This window comes from Leptidea sinapis, chromosome 6 (genome assembly GCF_905404315.1).
Source record: "Leptidea sinapis chromosome 6, ilLepSina1.1, whole genome shotgun sequence".
Lineage (NCBI taxonomy): Eukaryota > Metazoa > Arthropoda > Insecta > Lepidoptera > Pieridae > Leptidea > Leptidea sinapis.
The window spans coordinates 1,402,356-1,426,370 of NC_066270.1; the positions used below are offsets into that span (position 1 = coordinate 1,402,356).

The 24,015-nt window shown below is 35.1% G+C and overlaps 1 protein-coding gene across 1 annotated transcript in view; it reads left to right on the forward strand.

The window, feature by feature from the left end:
• The window catches only part of LOC126964887 (uncharacterized), a 389,045-nt gene that overhangs the window by 82,143 nt on the left and 282,887 nt on the right, over positions 1 to 24,015 (forward strand). The window contains exon 3 of the mRNA XM_050808203.1: positions 15,087 to 15,133. The gene's annotated coding sequence lies outside the window, so the exon portion shown is untranslated. The remainder of the gene's footprint in view (positions 1 to 15,086; positions 15,134 to 24,015) is intronic.

Sequence of the window (24,015 nt, forward strand, 5' to 3'; positions counted from 1 at the left end):
AAAAGCGCGTACACCTTCCTTAAAGGCCGGCAACGCTCCTGTGATTCCTCTGGTGTTGCGGGAGATTGTGGGCGGCGGTGATCACTTAACAATAGGTACGCTCGTTTGTCCTCCTATTCCATAAAAAAAAAAGAGAAAGTATTTTAGCGTACTCTATGGCTGAGATTTATACAAATACTAGGTTATAGATCGGGAGAGGTTCCTCAGAATATCCCCGTAGTTTGCATTAACGGACAATTTGTCAAGATAGTGGACAGCTTCAAGTACCTTGGCTACATTGTTTTGTCCTGTCTCAAGGATGACTCAGATATCGAGCGTCAACGTAGGGCTCTTTGTGTGGTGGACAATATGATTGCGAGAAAATTTAACCGTTCAGCGCCAGAAATGTACGCGAAGGCTAGGATTGATTCGTTTAATTCTATCCAGCGTAAAAGAATTGCATCGTTCATGTCCAGGGTTGAGACGTGTAATAACGGCATTATCAGAAGTCTGTCTGACAGGCTGATGCTTTCTGAAATGTATCGACGCTGGGTAAATATTGCAACCTAGTTTCTATTTGTAATTTATATTTTTGACTTTATTTTTTTACTTTAATTTATATTTTTGACTTTATTTTTATTACATACTTTATTCTGTGTCTGTACTATGGATCAAGGGTCTGAAATAAAGTATTATTATTATTATTATGCTATGCCTACATCCAACTAAGTTTTACGTGAGAAAAATCTGAGCATCTCGCAGATCTCAACTTATGAGTGCTATTCATTATAGAGTACACTTTCCTATTATAGAGGACAATACTCCTTTTTAGAGTACGGTTGGCAATCCTAGGTACGTTGACTCAGCAGAGCCGTCAATTTAACACTCCATTTCACGCGCGGGGCTCAAAAGTGCCAGTCGTGCATATTTGCTTATTATTACTTAATTACTCGACACTGGATCTTGCCTTGTATACCTGTCGCTAGTATCCTTGAGTATACGTTAGTGTCGCGTCAATATCGTCCGCTCACGGACATTTGTTTTAGAACAAGTTAAATGGCGCCGTGGCACTTTTGTGCCCCTCGTGTCGAATATCGTTACTTTTTTTCTCCAGCGCCGGAAATAAGTGATAATCTACGCAAGTTTATTTATCCAATGTATCGATATATTATTGTATACAATTCTTGTCTAACGTAATAAAAAGTTATAGTCACATCATTTTTGTCCAGGTTTTCATAGGATTTTGCTTGTTTTAGGCACATAGTCGTAGTTCAATTATAATTTATAGAATGGATTGGCAAATTATTGACTGGCTTTAGGAGCCTGACGATCAAGAAGATAGTGGTGTAGAATACTTTGCCAATAGTGAGGATGAAGAAGACCACTTTATAGAAGAGTAACATGACTAACAGTCTGAACAGGAAAATGATAAAGATACCATGAGAAATAGTAACCCCAGACAGTGATATACTGCCATCGTCGTTGGGCAGTTCAGATGAAGACACTTCAATAAGCAGATTTACATATAATATAATTTAATTAAATCACAAATAATGATGATGAGTCAACTAATGATGACTAAAATGACAAATTTATGTTTCTATGCAGACTTAATAAAGGTTTTTTACGCTTTATAAAAAAGTGTCGTATTTTTTGTATTTTTGTTAGAAGTAATATTTTTTAGGTTTTAGTAATAAGCGTAAATAAAGACTGATTACATTTAAATTTTATTTTTGATTATTATTTCTACTTCAGTAGAGAAAAAAACATATCAAATTGTTTGTTATATGTCTATGCATGCGTGTTAACAGATTTTCTACAATTACATACAGTAACCATTACCACGTTCGCTGACCGTGAAGCTCATACAATGGCTTTACAATGACTTCATTTGTGATTCGTGGAACAGAGAATAGCTTAAATATATATAAGTATTTAGATTGTTACTGGAATACAATCCAGTTACACCCAAACCATCTCCACCTTCTCAGGAACATATTTTATGTTACACCTTCTCGGAAAGAGGCGGAAAGGAATTTTCAAATTTTATTTGTGTATCACTGATTCCATTAAGAATATTTTCCAATGATTCAAGTCTTCTTGTTTCAAGTCATTAATTTTACTATATTACGTGTTTTTGTAGATTTCGTTTTTCACCTGCCAGTGAAACTGATCTTTTACCTATGTGCCCTTTTTCTTTGTTAAAGATTGTATACATTTTGGCTACAACTCCTCTAATTGGTTTCATTGTAGACGTGTAATCCGTCAGTATATGTCTAAAAATAATATTTTGTCGTTTAAACGACTTCTCAATCAATCAACTGTGGCCTCGAACCGACTTTGTCTTATTAAACAAAATATTCCTGCCTTTGTCTGAATTTACACTAGGGCTATTTACTTTCCGAAAATTTATTGACGTAAGCGTTATTTTGCGGAAATCCATAATTATCCAAATGTTTTGAATTTTCTTGAGTGTTAATTCCGCCAATATTCGTCTTCAAACAATTCGTTTCGAATTGTTTGAAGACGTGAAGAATGTCTTTCGCCTCTACACGAGGAGATGTTGACACGTCAAACTCTTGCACAAGACATGTCTTGTGCCAGAGTTTGGCAGAAAACTCAAAACATTTCGATATTTACTTTCAGCTGATCCCACAAGTAGCTTTGTATTTAAAACATTATTAATAAGCAAGGAATAAAACAATGGCTATTATTTGCGTTCGAACAAAACACAATTTTATTCACAAATCGCTAGGCGAAGAAGATATCGCGTCCCTTGCTCCCCTTTCCAAGCCCCTCTTCCCTCCCGCTATCGGTAAACAACACGCAGTATTTTAATGTTGGTAGTGAGTATTACCATAATACAAGAACAGTAGATATATGTATAGTGTAGTGTACTGACATCTAGTTGTCAGTACACACAGTAACACATACTCTGTTAAGACTAGAACTATCATTGTCACTGTCACGACATCGACATTAACCGTGTAACGTTGAGTGCTATATAAGGAATGCACAGTACAGCGAAAGGGCAGTGCCTGATAGCAAATAGCCAGGTTTTCCCAGTTTCCTAGATTTTCCCCCACAAACCATATGTATTAGTTTTTAAGCATAATAAAGTTTTATCCCTCAACACGTAGATAGGGTTGTAGAAATAAGTTTTCTGATACCTACATATATAAGGCTTAAGTGTTTAATAAGTAGATTATAAGTAATTTTGTATATGTCTTATTAACAAATATAGAAATTTGAAAAAATTTTTTTTTGCAAAAGGGCAGTTCTAATCTGCTATTGGTTGCGTGCGGACGTGTCCGGGTGTAGTGCTACATAGTAAAGATTAGTTATTTCACTCGTGAGCAAACGAGGAACATTACATATAGTAATAGAACAGTAGCATAACTCAGCCGTCTCCTTGAAATTTATACCTACGTCTCGACGGAGCGCTAGGCTTGGTTCATTACAAAAAGGTTGACGACGCGGACAGCGCGGCGCAGCAAATTTAACCCTTAATTAGGCTCATGGGGTCAAGACAATTTCCGAAGATACGCGATAGCGCTCTTCCTAGCTTCTTACCTCCCCGCGGGGTACACAAATCAGCTGCAAACAGACTACCAACCAGATATGACCCCATGCGACAACTTGTGTGATTTTCTTAATGCGCCTCATTAAAGGTTAAGTTGGACAGCGACCAATCTCAACGCAGTACAGTGCAGCGTGGCACTCAATAGTTATGTCTCCCCAAGATTGCTTAGCGGTCGTGTAAATCGTGTGTATGTGTGCGTGCGGCGCTCTAGTATAAAGTTAAAGTACTGTTTTATTACTGTATTGTAGTATCACGTCTATTGTTTTAGGCATGATTTCTGAAAAGTTCAACATCTAATAATTGTATAACCGACCACTACATAAAACTAACTGAATATATTTACGATCTTTTAATTAATATTCTATATTGACCGACATTTTGTTGATACTTTAAAACTTTTTAGTGTAGTAGGCGGAAACTTAACTTTGCGGAAATCCATAATTATCCAAATGTTTTGAAATTTATTAAGTGTTAATTCGGCCAATAGGTATTTGTCTTTTAAACAATTCGACACGTGTTTTGCCTCTACACATGGCATCCTCAGGACATATTGACCCGCCAAGATCTGGCACGAGACTCATCTCACGAGTCTCAGTTTAAAAGACAAATATTGGCGGAATTAACACTAAAGAAAAATTAAAACATTTGGATTTTAAAACTTGTTAGTGGTGTATGTATAGATTGTATACATCCCAATATTTAGTTAACTCACCAACCAAATTACTACTTAAAACAAATGCTTTTTACATATTTAAATTTATATTCATTATATATCACTGCTTGGCACAAAGTAACCTTAAGTAGCTTAATGTCCGTTTAATGTCTGTAGCGAATTCAAGTTTAAAATGATTTTTATTTATTGTTTGTTAAAACCAAATTTTAAAGTTCAATTTATTAAAATGCCACTCTCAACCAGGCAGGAATACGATTAGTTGATCATAAATGTCGGGATGTCAACTTTTTCTGGACGGAGATTATGTCTGATTTCAGAGTGGATCAATAAGCCGGGTACTGACTGAGCGAGCAGCCTTGCGAGGAATCTATATAGGAAGAGGAGTCTATAGACGGGCAGGACGTTCAGCTGATGGTAATTGATACGCCCTGCTCATTACAATGCAGTGCCCCTCAGGATTCTTGAAAAACCCATAAATTCTAAGCGTACTACAATCGTGCTCGTCAACTTGAGACATAAGATGTTAAGTCTCATTGGTCCAGTAATTTCACTAGCTACGGCGCCCTTCAGACTGAAACACAGTTATGTGTACACATTACTGTTTCGCGGCATAAAACACCAGTGGGAGGTTCCTTTGCAGGCTATGCGGGTAGATTATGGGTACCACAACGACGCCTATTTCTGCCATGAAGCAGTTATGTTTTTGTTTCGGTCTGAAGGGCACCGTAACTACTGGGCAAAAGAAACTTAACATCTTATGTCTCAATGTTACAAGCGCAATTGTATTGCCGCTCAGAATTTGTGTTTTTCAAGAATCGCGGCAAAAATGCGGCGGCGCAAATAATCTGAGCGGAACTGCATTGTAATTGGCAGGGCGTATCAATAACCATCAACTGAACGTCCTGCTCGTGTCGTCCCTTATTTTCATAAAAAATACACTTGAATTGATAATCTTCCTCTTTTTTAAAGTCGGTTAAAAATATATTTCAACCGTCGTAAATCTTGAACAGAATAAAAGTAACGTACAAAGAATCCGTTATATTATACATATGTACAAGTACTCCATCACAAGGATAGGTGATACCATTCTAAACGTGTTTTCCTTATCACTGAACAAATCATAAACTCACAATATATATCGTGGTACATTTGTTTGACACTAATTACATCGACATCGGCTATCTATGTCGAGTTGATCTCCTAATGATGTTTATTTCGCATACCGACTGACTCGTCTGATAAAACGTAACAGGCTGATATATATTTTTTTTAATTATTTAAAAACATGTACGTCTCGGAAAGGCCGGCAGAAGTGATATCTTAAACTAATCTAAGTTGAACTACAGAAAAGCTTAGGTTATTACTTAAATTTTAGATATATGTATATAAATATGATAATGTAAGGAAAGGTAAATATTAGTATTTGTATGTTAATTATTTAATTAACTATTTATTTATTTATTTAAGACAACAAAAGGTCCATATATAAATGTTAGTGAAATAGTCTTAACCCATGTTAGGAAATACAATAATAAATTACATATATGTTAGTAACAAACTTATTCTATATTAGTTGATATAATTAATAAACTTACAAACTAAACCAGACATCCAGTGCGCTTTGAATGCGCTGTCCTGTCTGTCGGCTATCACCTTCAAAATAATATTGGGACTCCTATCCAACCTATTTTTGACGGAGGCGATTCTTTTCCGTATGATTGCGGAAAAACCATCGACACGGTTCTCCACAAACATACCGGACGCGCTACAATACCGAGGCAGTCCCAACATCATCCTGAAGATGTTATTATATTGGACACGGAGAGCATTAATAGATTTTTGTGTATAGTCAACCCACAGACTGCACGTGTAAAAGCTCTGACAGAATGACTTGAATAGCGTGATCTTTACATCTTTTGTGCAACGTGCAAATCTGCGAGCCAACATATTCTCTCTAACCGCCAACGCTCGCCGCTCCCTATCAATGTCACAATTATCCTTCATGTCTACTGTAACCACATGACCCAGGTATGTGAACTTGTGCACCCTCACCAGCTCTGCACCGTACAACTTCACTGGAGGTACATAGCTCGGAGAAATTCCGCCTGCCGCAAAGACCATAAGCATGCTTTTTTTACATTTTATTTAAGTCCATGCTTTTCTGCATAGTCTTCACACACACGCAGCAAATCTCCCAGCGCGCAGTCCGATTAAAATTTAACAACAATTGGTTAGAGTGAGAGAGGATGAGTCTGCCTACCGCTGGCGTATGCGTGAGAGAAAGAGAAGCCAGACGGACTGGCGCCGTAACGCGTTACGTTACGAAGCGGTTTACCCTCCCCTAATAAGTTATCGCATCAAGTATAAAGTATTGATTGGATGAAAGTGTTAAAAAAAAGCACTGCGTACGTTAAAAGTTTTCTTTTAATTTATTTCACGTTCAGAAGTCCGCTAAACTTTTTGTAGTGCCAGAATGAAATCAATGGCGGGGATTATACCCTTCAATAAAGACCAACTTACAATCTTAGATCATTTATACGTCTACATAGACTACAGCTGTGAAAACGTCGAAAAAAATAGACTTTAGAACTAACCTCTGTTTTGAGTACTGACCTCTACTATATACCACTGGACGGGCGGCTGTCAAAGTGCTTTTGTGCCTGTTTGATATTCGCCATTTTGGCGCTGTTGGCCATAGGGAGAGTCTGCGGTACTAAAACTAGTGATGACAACCTCAGCAAAAATAGATGGTGGGAAACTATTTACAAAAAAATATGTGTACTTTATTACGTTGATTCTTGAAGTATAAATAATGCAGAAAACGAACGATATTAATTCTAAATGCAAAAATACTTCAGAGTACTGTACGCTTCTGTCGCACTCGCAGCCATTTGTATTAATACGTCAAAATTTATTCTCTGGACGCTCGCTAGTGGCGCTTCAAATAGGCACAAAAAATTTACTGTCAAACAAAAGCAGGTCAGTGGTTTTGAGCAATTCACGCACACTAACACAAAGTATCATACAAATCGCGAGTGTAAGACGTAGTTTGTCACGCACACTAAAGTAATATTCCAGGCCTTTTTTATCGGTTGTCTAACAGCAAGAGACTGTCTAGACGTATAAATTATTTAAGCTTACAATTCTATCAGAAGACTTGTCTGCCATAATCTTGAAGTATTAAGAAGATAAAAATATTTCTCGCAGGATAGTATTCAGAAAGTCGCTGCGTACATAAGCTTGTTGAGTGTAATCTTGGCATGTACTTAAAACTAGTTAAGTGGCTGGTTTTTGAAGTTTATATATTTGACAATTATTTTAATCCACATGTTATTAGAATGGGATCCGAGATCTTGGAATTGGGTCGTATATCCGTTTAACTTTCGTTGAGCGCGCTTTCCTTCGGCCGGAAAATCTAAGTGTCGATTATTTCGCAATATCCCAGGAAAGGTTCGATCAAACTGAAATTTGGCACGACGTAAGTCTCTTTTTACATTACGTATAATCGAAAATCGATTTTAGGTTCCGTATCGACTATTGTGACATTAAAGAAAAATATTTTTATTTGTAAAATGCTTGAAGTTAGAAAAAATAATATTATTACATGTATGACTGATTTTTTGTCACCTGATGTTAAGTAATCAACGATGCCCACACTCACCTGCAACACTAGAGGAATCACAGGAGCGTTGCCAGCCTTCATGGAAGGTGTACGCGCTTTTCTTGAAGTACCCGTGTCGTATCAATTCGGTAACACAAGTCCGCATAAAGAAACTAATTCCACACCGTGGTTGTACGTGGATAAAATTTGACACAGTTTAAAAACGCAAATGAAAATTAAAGGGAAATTTGCGATGTCTTAGCGATGTATGTAATAACGTGCAAACATTTTCCAAATTGGAACGCAGTTACAAACGGGCCGATCTCATATCTATTTCACGCGAATTATACCAACCGTTAGAATTTACCTTCAATTGATCGCTCGCGGAACCCTTATCTGCTGAATCGATAAATTAGCATCAAAACTATCATGTCATTCTATTCTGATAGCATTTATAACTGTTTCAGTCTTAACAATAACTATTGAACTACTTTTAATCAAATATTTCTCACATCATTCAACCGCTTTTCGATTGATAGTTTTTATATGAAATATGGCATATAATATACATACCCCCTTATTCATAATGGTCCGCTAACTTAAAACAGCTGCTAAAGAGTGTTATTTCTCATTCTGACTTAGGTCAATAGAAGAAGACAGAGTGAGAATTAGCAATGCTTTAAGTTAGCAGACTATTATGAATAAGGGGGTAAGTATTTTGTATTTTTATGTGTGTGACGTGGAACAAATTTTTCTTATTCTTATTCTTAAAAATGGTATTCGGTCATTTTAGAGTTCATTCGTCTACACAGTATTTTAAATATTTTTGAACAAACAACGTAAATCGTAATAAATATGTTCAACGTTTTAGTTCATTATAGTCCTATGTTATGCTTTTTCAACATGATACCAGAAAATTTATAAAACAAATGTGTTACGATATTGAAAAGAATTGTTTAAATTCTTGTGGTAAAGGTACTATAACCTAAATGCCTTTTTGAATGATACCATACCCTGAAAATTGAACGACCGCCTTCACTCTTTTAATAATAATTTTTTTTTACTGAACCGAAGTTTGTTTAAATAAAAAGCCCGCTGAGTTTCTCGCGCCCGTTTTTCTCAGGTCTGAGGCGTATGTTTTCGTATTGTTTTTTTCGGTTGTTTTCGACGTTAATTATGGGATGTCATTCAACGGTTTTCGGCATATTTGCGAGAAAACAGATCAACAGTAATGAAACAAACGTTTATAAATATCAGTCGGAAAGTCGCAACAAACTATTTTTATGAAAATTGCGCGCATTTGTAATCGTCGCGTCGCCACGTGCCCGTGGTATAAACAAAGAGGATGTAAATACTACGTATTATGAGACGGGACTGCGTACGTAAAAATTTGTAATTTAGTTTAGTATGAAACGAGCAGTGAGATTTGACATAAGTTTGAAATAATAATTAGAGTTGGGCGACGAAGTATAATCCGGCTATGTTTGAAAGCGAACATTTACTTAGAACGTAGTGGATTTCGGCTATCTCCGTTTTTTTTTATAAGATTATAGCCGTCATCTGTCAATCTATCAATTTCATACAATCGAGTTAGTAGCTTTTTTCTTGGAGAGTTTCGCTAGACTGGAACTGAATATTATTTCGTTTAATTTTTTCTTTAGTATTAAAGTATTAAGGAAAAGTGCTTCGGAAGTTTTATCATTCATAATTTTATTTCTCTTTCTGTAAATAAAACTCCTTGGTGGAATTCTTATATACCGTACCTAATGTAAGAATTAAAGGGAGATTAAAATTGTGATAGATACAGGTCAGTACCGGTTTTTACCGCATGTTCCGATGTAATGATGCGTAATATTTAAATTTCGGACAATATATACAGAAATAAAATTTGAAAAACTAAATTTTATGAACGATGCGGGACTCGAACCCTAGTCCTCCGGCGTTCCGTGCCGATGCTCAACCCCAATATTTGCATATTAGGAAATTGACTTGAGATGTCGCTCTTGTAAATCTAAACTATATGTTATGATTTAAAGTGATAACCCTCACTTCTAGGATTAATACACAAATAAAATTTGAAAAACAAAATTTTATGGACGATTCGGGACTCGAACCCACGACCTCCGGCTTTCCGGTTTATTATATTATTATTTATTTTAATATATACAGGTGTCATAATTGCATTCTTTTAACATACTTATTGAATGGGCTATTATTTTTAATCTTTCCTTCAAATATGTGCATCTCTCTTTGTAGTTATGAGTTGATATTATATAGTACTCCTACTATTGTGATAGGTACCTGCTTATTACAAGCATTTACTTAAATTTCAGTGTTTGTGTTCGTATGTATAGAAAAACGTACATATAGGAAAATATCTTAAACGCTTAACTAGAAGAACTTCAAGTTATCCTATAGAGGTTTTTTCCAGTCTGATGACAATGCATTTTAATGATAAGCATGACCCGGAACGACACGACAGGATTAGCTCCAGGTAATGTTCAAAACCAACACTACTGACAGTTTTTACAGACAAAGTTCACGTCGCATTCTCGCTAGTCATAGAAATCGATACGTCCGACCGGCTTAAGTGAATCTCGGCCATATGATTCATATTTTAAGGTCGAGAATAACCTAAACTTGCTGCTGCATAAGCAACGTGTTAAAACGTTCATAATTTCTTGTTTATTATTCACTATTTATGAAGCTGTTTGATATCATTTGAAAATAATCCTTAGTGGTTATAAGCGCTAATTGATTTTTATATGGAATAGGAGAAACGAGCGCACGGGTCACCGGGTTGCGGTGTTCGAGCTTTTTTGAAGGTATACATGTCGTATCGTCCTGGGAACACCGCACAATTAAGCTCATGCCACAGCTTGGTTGTACGTGGAAGAAAGTTCCTTGAAAACCGCACTGTCGAGGAACGCTACACATCCAGATGGTGGGGATGATTTGTGGCGTGTCGTGCAAAGGTGGGATTCAGTGGCACAATGAAGCGACGCGGACGTCTCTACGCAACGCCAAGTTTAAGCCGTATTACCATGTTCTATTTATAACGCCCAGATGACCGGGGAAATGGTAATTGGTCGAGATTTCGAGACCCAATGTTCCGAATCTGGCAAGGCTTTAAGGGAAGTGTTGTCGAAGCGCGGGGATACGACAAATGTGTTTTTATAGTGGTGAACGCGCAAACTTGAGTCTTCTGGGGTGATTAATTGATTCATTCAGTGCGATTTAACAAGCAGAAGAGCTGCTTTTGTATTATTGGTGATTAGTAATAAGAAGTATACATCCCTACTTTATGGTAATTGTGTGTATCGAGTTACCTTGATAGACGTTTGACTGATTGCTGGGATATTAAATGAAATATTTGCGGAAATTTGCTGGTGTGTGGTACCTATTTATCGCGTACAACAAATGTATGCGCGTGCTTGGGGGTGTGGTAATTACCACGTGATGGCGTAGCGGTTTTGTGCAAAGAAGGGAATTAAAGGACAGGTGAATGTACGGAACGACTTACCTGGTATTCCTCTGTTCTCCTCTCGCAAGCGGTGTTGATGTGGACTGTATTTTGGAGCATGACACACACTGTATTGTCGAATTATCGCGGCGTAATCGGCTCGCGGTGCGGTAGGTATATTCACTAGGTAGCGAACAACTGGGTATTAGCAGTGTCTTCTTCGTGTGTCAATGCAGACAGACTGGCGGTGTGTTCACTCGCGTGGTGCCACGGACTAACTGTCATTGCGCTTGCACAGGAGACTCTTCTCTGGCCAGCCTTCCACTAAAAGAAGTAGGTTGTGTAGACAGATAATAATAATAATAAGTCTTTATTTCAAGTATTAAGACTTTTGTTAGTAATACAGCAAATTTATTTTCTATGTTAGTACTTATCCTAAACCTATTACTAATTAAGTTACAGACGCGTGTCATTGCTGCGCCATTTCGTTGGAAATACTGCTGCAATGACCCACATAATATCTGCAATCCAACCTGCTCGCAATCATCTTCAGAATGCTGTTAGTACTGCCCCGCACTCTGCTAGCATATAGTCGCATAAAAACAGTCGACCCGTGCGTCCGCGAACATTCCTGATGAATAACAAAATCGGGGCAGCCCCATCAGCACCTTGAAAGGATTGTTATATTGAACACGAAGAGCGTTGTAGGATTTTTAGAGTGCATTGCCCACAGGACGTGTAGAAAGATGTACAAAAGGCTGTGAATAGCGTAATCTTGACGCACGAATCTGCGAGCCAGCATATTCGCTCTTACCGACAACGCCCACTGTTCTCTCTCGATTTCCGTGAAAAGATTAGGCTTAGGTCTGAGAATGATGGATATGTAAGGAATAAGGCATGGGACGGACAGCTGGTTTTTCCCGAACCTTGCTATCCTGACACGTAACATTATTATTCCTCTTCTTTATTCTGCAATGTGTTAAATTGGCCTTGGACAAGGACTTCCCCTAGAGGTTGCCGTCAACTTTTTTCTCCAAGTTGTTCTCATCATTTCTCAAATTTCATCCTCCTATTTTATTTCCTTGCTTTCCTCTTCTCCTTTTTCAACATGACGTAGTTTAATAAAATGCCCGATTCACAAATCCCGTGAGTCATGCCCAACTCGTGGCGAAGGAAAAAATCAAAACTTATATTGGTTTCTTGAAGTTCAGCAAACAAAATTATTAGAGAAAACTTTAACAACATTATTTTTTACAATTGGAACTATGTGAGCTCTATCTTGTTATTATTAAACTAGAGAAATCCAACCCAAACATCGCCACAGTATACATAACAGTGCTAAAATGTTTCAGTACGTGGAGCTCACAAAAAATAATTATTATTAAATAAAACCGCGGCCTGAATATATACAATTTTGTTGAGACACACACACATAAACCATAAACTTGCACTATTTCAATAATCTATAATATCCGGACAACCGAGCCTTGCTCGGATTTTTAAGAATGTACAAACTTGAATTTAAAAAAAAAACTAATAGGACATCTGGATTCGAACCGGGTCTTCTGCTTTCCGGATCACACAATGTCCCATCTGAGCTACTATAGTCTTGTATATAGTGTCGAAATTTACCTTTGTATTCTAAAGTTATTGTAGCTGTTTCTCATTAAAACGGATAAAACTACATTTTTTTAAATTGAAACCTAGCTAGATCGATTTATCGCCCCCGAAACCCCCTATATACTAAATTTCATGAAAATCGTTGGAGCCGATTCCGAGATTCCAATTATATATATTATATATATATATATAATTTAAAGATATAAGATATATAAAAATGAATTGCTGTTCGTTAGTCTCGCTAAAACTCGAGAACTGCTGCACCGATTTGGCTAATTTTGGTCTTCAATTATTTGTGGAAGTCCAGAGAAGGTTTAAAAGGTGAATAAATAGGAAAATACTGCTAAATTAAATATAAACAACTAATTTGTTTTTCTTTTGATGTCCATACATAATTTCTATGAGAGAATTTATTGACGCACGGTTTGACAGTTCCGCTGTGAAACAATTTCATTACGACAGCAGGGTGCATATTATACGAAATAATTTTTGATGTTATGCGCTAATATAGATAATAGGCGCTAGTCACTTCGAGTTAAGTTTTTAATCTGCAAAAGCTTAGTTTCATAACGTTTTTTTTTTGTTTTTAAGGCTTTTAAGTGAATAAGATCGCTTTTCGTCTAGCATTTTTAAATTGGGGCGATGCTTGTTATTTAAACCGATATTGATAAAAAACATTTATTTTCTCAAAATTGATTGCCATAGAATTCTTTTTGATGTCATTTCTAACCCTACTACAATTCGGAAACAATTGGCGCTCTGAGAGAGAAGAAGCTGCGCAAGAAACTCTCCCAGCATTCTTTTTTTTGAGCTCTTTTTAATAAAATATACAATATTGTACTGTCATTGCTCTAAAATAATCATAATCTAGTCCCAAGCTGTCCGATCACTTAGTCAAATAACTAGTATTTATTCTTTTTTTAAATTACAAAGAAAAAAATGACATTTAAATTGATTGTTAGTTTAAATTAATAACTTGATGTTGTATTTGTGACTTATTTTGTAAAAAAAAAGCTAAAAAACAAGTTAACTCAAAAATGGTTCACTTTTGTATAACATATAGTCATCCCTAGCACCTTATAACGGTAATACGTCGAATTACCACTAAAACCAATAACCCTGTGTATAAATGTAACTAAATAAATTATTTCCTCCCCTACTTATTTATTACCACAGTAATTAAAGTTTGATTGGAACTTCGATGAAGTTATACGTGTACTTGACTGACCTATCTAAGGGTTCACTGCCCAAAGGGGTCTTGATAAGTCTGTGGGCTTTGCCTATCTATTTAATATACAGTATTTTCTTTGATTAACGCGAGTGATACACATTTAAAAATCATACTTTTTGAAAAATAATTGTTAAATTAAAACCCAAAACCACTCATATCTAAAAAGAACAGGACACTGTCAGTAAATTTGCCAAAGTCTACAGCAAATACCACGAGGCAAGAAATGGTGCTTAACTACACAATTAAAACAAGTGAAATTTACGATACTCGGCCGAATCTTTTTTATGCTATCCGGATATTTAAGTCATCTAACATAACATAGTTATGGTCAAGAAATTGTCGTAGTCGAATATGATGATCAATGGGACTCCTTAACGACTGACAGGAAGGGTAGGTAGGTAAGCGATCTGTGCCTGAATTTCTGACCGTCTGTAAGTAATCAAAAAATCGAAAATAAATAACAAAAAACCAACCGACTTCAAAAACACTATTCCAAAAAAATAGATATAATATGCACTAAAAATATGTTATAGATGAGATGTGCTTGAGTCGTGAGGGCGTGAGAGGCGAGAGCGGGTCGCGGCGGAAGGACACCGATTCCAAAAATAACAATAATTGTAACTAGAAGTAGATTAATTAATTAGATTGTATCAAATACGCAATTATTTTTATACTGCTTACTGCATAGTATATCTATTGTTTTTGGTGTCGGTTGTTTTTTTGTTAATTTTTTTTGATTCCTTGATAAGTTTTTATTTAAATATCCTATTTAACTCTCTATATCAATACCATAATAACTGAGATTTTAACAAGTACGAACGAACTAATGACGCGACGGATGAAGGTTATAAGCATATGCCTAACATCACGTTAGACTTATGCTTATGATAACAGAACAATTATTAAACTTTTCCTAATTTATATATATTATTTCAGATGTTACGTTTTCGATACGAGGAACCCTTGATGCGGCTATTTGATTCGCAAGTAACTTTATTTTGTATGTAAAATATTATTTTATAAGGTAAACTAGTTATTATATTTTATTTATTTTATTCATGAAAATGAGGGACAAGACGAGCAGGAGTTTTAGTTGATGGTATTTGATACGCCCTGCGCATTATAGTGCGGTGTCACTCAGGATTCTTGAAAAACCCAAAATTTTTAAGCAGCAATACAGTTGCGTTCGTCACCTTAAGACATAAGATGTTAAGTTTCATTTGTGATTTGCCCAGTAATTCTCTAGCTTCGGCGCCCTTCAGACCGAAACACAATAATGCTTATACATTACTGCTTCACGGAGAAATAGGTACCGTTGTGGTACCTACCCATAATCTAGCCGGCATCCTGTGCAAAGGAACTTCCCACTGGTAAAAGTAGTTTTAGGTGTTTTAATATTATGTGCGATAAATTCAATAGGTAATTTTCCAAAATAATAAATATCAAACCAAGTTGATTCTATCTTCCAGTAAAAATGCCATCAAAATAGCTTGCCATCAAAAAAACAAACAGGCACACACATATGTACGAGGAATAGATTATAATCTTAATAAATTGGTGAAGCTCTAAGCATTTTAATAAATAATCATTATTTCATATTATGTTTCGTTTTTTTTTATATGTATCAAAAGGTGTAAATATTTTTGTTGCTACCTTTTTCTAACATTAATCATTTTCTATTGTATTTTATATTATAGCATTTAATAATATTTGTAAATCCTATAAAGATAACTAATTCATTACGGCAAATGATTGTAATATTTGTTTTCAATATTCTTTGTATTATGCTGCCGCATTGTAAATTTTATATAAAAATATGATCTATTGCTAACCTTTTTGTACATAAAACAATTTCTATCCTATCGTGTAATAATACCCTCCACAAGTTAATCGATTCTATGGGCAAATTATGTAAACTTGATATGCTCATTTTTCGGTTTATGTAAATCTGTCCAATATAAGTATTTTAGTTGCTAGCTTTTTTGAGCACTACACAATTTATAATTTCTGTTACAAAATGTGGAACTCTAGGTCTGTTTGTTTTCATATATTTATTGTCATATTTGTTTAAGACTGTATGTTTCCCAAATAAAAGAAAAAAATATATATTTCAGATTAATTTTACAAATTGATCGCAGTGAGCATGTTAAAGAATATCTATGACACCATTTTGTAAATGTTATTAGAACTCTCACATAGTTTGTACATGAATTGTTATTGGCCTGTACAGCTATCCCGTTAAAATATTAAATAACCAAGCATTAAAAACTAAAGTAAACGCGTTAGATATGGTACGACTTTTCTGCCTTCATAAATCACGAAATAAATGATATTTATCATCATTATCATCAGCCGGAAGACGTCCACTGCTGGACAAAGGCCTCCCCCAAATATTTCCACAACGATCGGTCCTGCGCTGCCCTCATCCAACGTATTCCGGCGATCTTGACCAGATCGTCGGTCCATCTTGTGGTCGCCATTCGAGGACTTTACTGCTCCAACGGCCATCTGTCCGTCGAACTATGTGCCCTACCCACTGCCACTTTAGTTTCGCAATCATTTGGACTATGTTGGTAACTTTGGTTCTCCTCATTTCTGATTCGATCTCGCAGGGAAACTCCGAGCATAGCCCTTTCCATTGCCCTCTGAGCGCTGTTATCTGCGCTAAATACGAAGGCATCTTGCGAAAAGGTTAAGTATTAATGGAATCATTTATTATCTTATCGTTACGTTTGTATATGACATAGTTATAACGAGAACAAGAGCCCCTTATTGACATATCTGTATCGTGTTTCTCTAGACGTCAAATCTCAGGGACACGACAACATGTATGTTCAGGAAGGGATGCGAAAGGCTTATTGTATTTCATATCAGGGGAGTTTCAATAGAATTTAATACAATTATTATAATAAAAATAATAAAAGCCTTTATTGTCTAACTTAAATTAGATTTTCTTAAAATGTTATATTAAATAAAATATGAATTTTCAGCAATCACTTAATTGATCAGGTTGACTTTCGACATAAGCCTCCCCCCAGTTTCTTCCACTTGTCTCTATCTCGGCCTAACCTTTTCCATCCTGTTGGTAAATCGTACTGCCATCTTTTATTTTCCTCTTTGTCTTTTCCTCTGTCTAATATAATGAAGTGGACATCACATAAACTAATTTCCACAATACGCGAAACTGAAAGATTGCTACATATGTTTTCAAGCAAATTTACCTGGGACGAGATAATGATTGTAATTATTATGACGGGTACTCACGATATATATTTTTAACCGACTTCAAAAAAGGAGGAGGTTCTCGATTCTTCGGCATTTTTTATGTTTGTTACCTCAAAACTTTCGACTGGGTGAACCGATTTTGGTCATTCTTTTGTAATTTGGTCCAGATCTGACAGTGGCATCCATGAGAAAACCATAAAAGTCTTAAATTTGCTATACATACGTATAGCAAAGTGGATGATAAATTAACGAATAACTCAATATCGCGCCAACCGATTTCGATGATTCTTTTTTTATTGGAAAGGATATACTTCAAAGATAGTTTGGTGAGAGTTTGGTTGCGTTCTGATTACGGAATCCATGATTGAATTGTTAGTTAGTGTAGGAACTTCAACAAAAAATCATAAAATAAAAAAAAATCACAAAAAAATAACCGACTTCAAAAACACTATTTCAAAACATATATCTATTGTTTATACGCACTAAAAAGTATAAAAATAATTGCGTATTTTTATACAATCTAAATAATTAATCTAATTCTAGTAACGATTATTGTAATTTTTGGAGTCGGTGTCATCCAAGATAGATTTGTAGGTACATACATAGTTATAGGTGAGATGTGCTTGAGTTGTGAGGAGGCGAGAGCGAGTCGCAGCTGAAGGACACCGATTCCAAAAATGACAATAAGCGTAACTAGAATTAGATTAATTACTTAGATTGTATAATAATACGCAATTATTTTTATACGTTTTAGTGCATATTATATCTATTGTTATCTATGCCGATATTTCGATCTAATTGCATGAATCGTGGTCACGGCGGAACTGCGCTGGCGGCGAGAAACACTTGACACATTGACACTAATAGTACATCAATCTGTCCACTTGGCGCCTAATTCGTTTTGGTACTTGATTCCCTAATCCACGACACACAATTAGTCGTTATATCGTGACTACCCGTCATAATAATAATTACAATGTTGAAGTTCCGCGATGATTAAAGTTTAAAGAGATAATGGTTATTTTATAGCAAAATCAATGGTTATTTGTTCAACAAGTGAGCAAAGTAATTTTTTGCTGCGAGTGCTTTAAAGGCACGAGACAAATAAAAAATTTGCTCTCGTGTGAAACATACAACTTTTCACCTCGACTAGCGAGAAGAGTGTTATAGGTTATAGTAAGAGAAACAATTAAGATAATATTAGCAGTATTTATTTTAAATATTAAGTCTGTACAAAAGCCATTGGTAAAATTTATAAATCTAAATTTCGATAAGTACCATATAAATTTTTGTGACAATGAGATAATACGCTAGGCTAAAATGAGTTTCAGAACGCACCGGATCGCATTGTTTATTTTTTTAACGCGGAGTAATTCCCGGATGTAAGGTCACGTGGGGATCGAAATTGGATGCCTCAAGCTCGCAGCGAAAAGCGTTTTTGCTGCGAGTTTTCAAGTAGCAATAGCGCCCTTTTGTGCGGGAGAGGTGAAATAATTTTTATTATATTAAAAAGAGCAGAAAAAAAGAATAGTGTGGAAGTTTCTTGCGCCATATCTTCTGTCTCAGAGTTCCATTTGTATCCGAAGCTGTGATTTTTGAAATGTTCAAATAAAATAAGTAAACATATAAAATATTATCAAGCCAAAGAGTTTTTTGTTTGTTTGCACGCATCTAGATCTACCAGTCGGATACCTGTGTGTATCATCTCAACATGCAGATAAAAGATCAAAAGCTACCCTCTTTAATCATCATTTTATTTTTTCTCAATTTAGTGTCGTATATATAAAAGTTTTGTATTTCATATATTTTATAAATTTGTATTTCGAATCTGCTTACAAACATATATGTCACAGGAGACATACAAATGTATATATGTATGTATATACATATACGCGACATGTATATATAGGTATGTATATATATGCTTTATCATAAATCATTCACATCCTAAGTATCGAAAAATCGACCTATTTTTATTGCGTAATGTGTAATTTTCTGACCCAGTGAAAGCCTCTTATATAAAAGCCTATCGACAAGGCTTCCGTTATTCGTTAGACTGGACGAATTCCTCGTTCACTTTTGATTTCCCAATCACATTTTTGTGAGAGAATATTGTATCTTATATGAAATTGTTTTCTTTCGTTGAATTCAGTAAATCGTTTTTCTTAGCTTATATTGATTATAGTTTCTGTGTATTTCATCAACTTTTACTAGAAAGTTTATTGAAGTAGGCGTTTTTTTTGCGGATATACATTATCATCCCAATATTTTGAGATTTCTTGAGTGTTAAAATAGAATAATAAAACACAAAAATAACATGTTTACATTGTTGAATGAACAAACAAATTTGATCTCTTCACCATTGTTACGTATCTCTTCCGGGGGTAATACGTCACAACAGCCGGGCGTATCGATAACCTTCAGCTGAACGTCCTGCTCTTCTCGTCCCTTATTTACGAGGCATCTACAGGAGATGTTGAGTATGGATTTCCGCCTAATAATAACCAATTCAATAAACTTTCACATTCACAATATTTCAATTATCCGAATCCGCCTCGTAGTCCCAGAGATTAGAGCGCTAAAACCTAAATTTGAAAATTAATATCGAAATTGCCTGTATTCATAATTGGCTTAACTATAAATGACGTCATATGTCAGTACACGTCATGACCAAGGCTCGGCAGGCGTTCTCGTCGGTCACGCAGTCAGTCAGGCGTGTATTTCTATTTCGCAATACTTGATATTTCCTTTTCCGGTGAAGCTGGTAATGGTATAAATAACAATCAACTAACTGTTTATTTTATATATTTATGGTTCATAAGAATATCATCTGGATGTTTACTACAAAGCTGTGGAATGAGCTTCCTTGTGCGGTGTTTCCGGGACGATACGACATGGGTACCTTCAAAAAAAGCGCGTACACCTTCCTTAAAGGCCGGCAACGCTCCTGTGATTCCTCTGGTGTTGCGGAGAAGAGAATTAGGATTGCGGTGACCCGTACGCTCGTTTGTCCTGCTTTTCCCTATAAATATATAATAAAAAAAAATAATAGGCAAGAGTCCTGCTGTTTGGCTACTTTATGTCTGTCTGTTTTAAGGATATTTTTCTAATTGTGTCGAATCAAGTTATCGCTCATATATGTAAATGACTCTTTGACTAGTTTCCTCTAATGTGTCGACACTGTTTTTTTTCACAATCAATATGTTCCATCTGGAAAATAATTTTAGTTCTTAAGTAATTTATACGTCTAGATGCTCTGACAGCTTTGAACACGTCGAATAATAAAATAGCGGCGAACTGTTAGCCTCTATTTTCAGCAACTCGCGCATTAAAACAAAAGTACTGACGTATCGCGAATTAATGAGCCTCGCATTTTGTCATGCGTTGACTAACAGAAAAAGGCTCTATTTAGTCATATGAGAATCTAAGTTTTAGTTTATTTAAAGATCAATGATAGTGTACTAGGTTTCAGCAAAATCCAGGGATTGTTTTGAGTATTTTGCACTATTCTTCATAGTTTATGAGATGACTATCCATTTTCCATTCAATTTAGCATTATTTTTCTTAGTGCAGAACCTTTTATGCAGCTCCCACTCGCTCTAAATAGTTTTTGTAACGATACTAATGGACATACAGACGTGGGTACACTTGTTGGTTTCAATTATAATTAATGACATGCATTAGGCCATGCAAGAAGTATGTGTGAAGAAAAAACTGGTTAGTACTTTTATTTTAATGAGAAAGCGACAATTCATTCGTAATATATGTTTTGTTTTTTTTTAGACTAAGCTTCAGGCAGCTTAGCATTTTTATAAGATACTTATTAGTATCTTTAAATTATTACTTTAGTATGGAATATGGACTAGCGCGCAATCTAACAACTTTTTACAAATAAAAATTGATATTACCTATGTAGTAACTAATATTATTTTATTCAAAATATATCAAAATATTTATATTTTTTCTATATTAATTTTTAAACATGTACAAAATTACTTACTATCTACTTATTATATTACAATTTACAATTAAGCTTTGTATGTAGGTCTCAGATAGGCTATTTGGATTGGAGGATCGCGGATAAGGAACGGAGGGAGAGGAAATAGGTGGCCAATTTTCACTGATTATTTAATATTTAAAACTAAACCAACTCACAATATTGGTTATACATTTATAGAAATATATTCGATTGCAATTCAAAATAGGTATATATATATTTAAACAATTACCAGTCAAACCGCTTTAGGTAATTATGCGCGTACTCCTGTGATTCCTTTGGTGTTGCAAGAGAATGTGGGCGGCGGTGCTCACTTAACACCAGGTGACCCGTACGCTCGTTTGATCTTTCAATAAATAAAAAAAGTAAATCAGATATTGAAAAACGCAGTCGAATATTTATTCATATGTCATTGCATTTAAAACGTGACGATTTTTATCGAACTGAACGCCGCCGGTTGACGTAGGGTTGAATGAACTTAATGTGTTGCGGTTCATTTGGGTTTATATTATTAAACCAATCAATTCTTTTGCATATAATATATATTGTCTGTTTATATTATGCGTTTTATGGAATTGATTCTAACGAATCGGATGAAATTTACTAGAATTAGGTTTTTAGGGGCGAAACTCCGATCTACGGTGATATCCTAATTTGTGGCGTGTCGTGGGAAGGTGGAATTTGGAATAATAATATTATTAATTGTATTTTTACCTCACTGCTTTGAAACTTTGAAAAACTCTGAATGATTGCAAATATGTTATTTTTTTGGTGAAGATGGAATAATTACTTCATTTTAATCGTCTTCTACTACGCACCTGATAGGACTAATGGTAAACCAAGGACTACTGGAAATGCTGCCAGTATTCTTAGTACAACGACCTTATTGTGATATTTTTAATTTAATGTAATTCTCGAAACAAACATTAACTCGCAATTCCATCTACTAGGCTCCGTAAAATTGCAAAATCTTTTAAAGTGGATTGTGTTATATTTTATAATAAACTCCCAAATGATATTAAAATATTACCTATTAAAACATTTAAATGTATCGTAAAAAATAAATTAACATCTAAGGCCTATTATAATGTGAAAGATTATTTGAATGATAAAGATAAATGGAATTAATGTTCTAAATTTTGTTAATGAATATTGTTATACTCATTTGAATGCTATTGTAACTTTTGTACTTCATCCTGACTTGCACTAAATAACTTATAAAGTTTTACAGTGAATAAAGATTTTTTGACTTTAACTTTAACTATATTGAGTATTGTAAATTTTAAATATAGTTATAGGCTTAGATTATTTATACGTCTAGATAGACTTATGACAGCTGTGAAAACGTCGAAAAAAAGGATATCTCTAGATAACAATTTGTTTGGACTTGGAAGAAAAAATATGCAAGCCTAATTTGTTGCCGATTCTTCGAGAACTAAGTCGTCAGTAGTGAACAAAGAAACAATAAAATATCTATGTATATGGGCCAGTTCGCCATTTTACGCAATTCAATAAAAAAGTTCGAATTTAAAATTGAGATCTCTTTACAAAGACCTTATTAGCTGCTAGGAGTATTCCTACAGATTTCAATGTTCTTTATTCGAATAATTTTACTCCTTTGGGAATTTTTACAATATAATTATTGGCCTCTGCGTTTTGAAATTAACTTAAAGGCGGTACTTTACTTTGACATTGCGTGATATTATAATTGAATATTGTCGAGCAGAAGGTACCTATATAAAATTATTATTTGTTTTTTTTTTACTCGTAGGTATAGTATAAAGTGATTCCCATTACCTACTCGGTTGTTTTGAGGCCCTCGATTTACTTTCTCCCTTTGGTCAGCAATGCATATTTTCGTAAACATTCTCTTACTTATGCGGTTTTAGAGTTAACACCGTAAATTGGCAAGCGTGCTTTGATTCCCGACTGACCGTATGTATTTTTATTTTTATGATAATAAGGGACGGGACGAGTAGGATGTTCAGCTGATGGTAATTGATTCAGATCCATTTGCCCAGTAATTTCACTAGCTACAGCGCCCTACAGACCGAAACAAAGTAATGCTTACACATTACTGCTTCACGGTAGAAATAGGTGCCGTTCTGGTACCCATAATCTAGCCGACTTCCTGTGCAAAGGAGCCTCCCACTGGTATTGTAGGATAATACAGAGATGAAAGATAGATAAAGGATCGTGTTAACAGTATTCGCGTTATGAAATACATGGAGATAATAGAATAGAAATATATATATTTACCATTGAAAGTGACAACAACATTATATATTGCAAAAACACTTAGTAAACACCCAGCCCATGTCTTGTTCAAACAAAACAAATCTTATAACTATTTATTTACAATACTATAATTACATTTACCTAACCCCTTTCGTACCGAGTAACGGCAATAACCTATCTATCCTTAGTTTAACTTACTAGAGGTACACAAATCTATCCTTCTACGCTTACTTACATTTCAATAACCTATCGACATAAAGCCTTAGGACTATAACTATATTGGACATAACTATGGATAGATAAGATCTTGTCATCAAACAGTGACAGCAATGTATCCGTAACTACAGATACGTTATTGAAAACGGCCGTAAGTCGATCAACTGAATGACGAAATCCACATGCCTT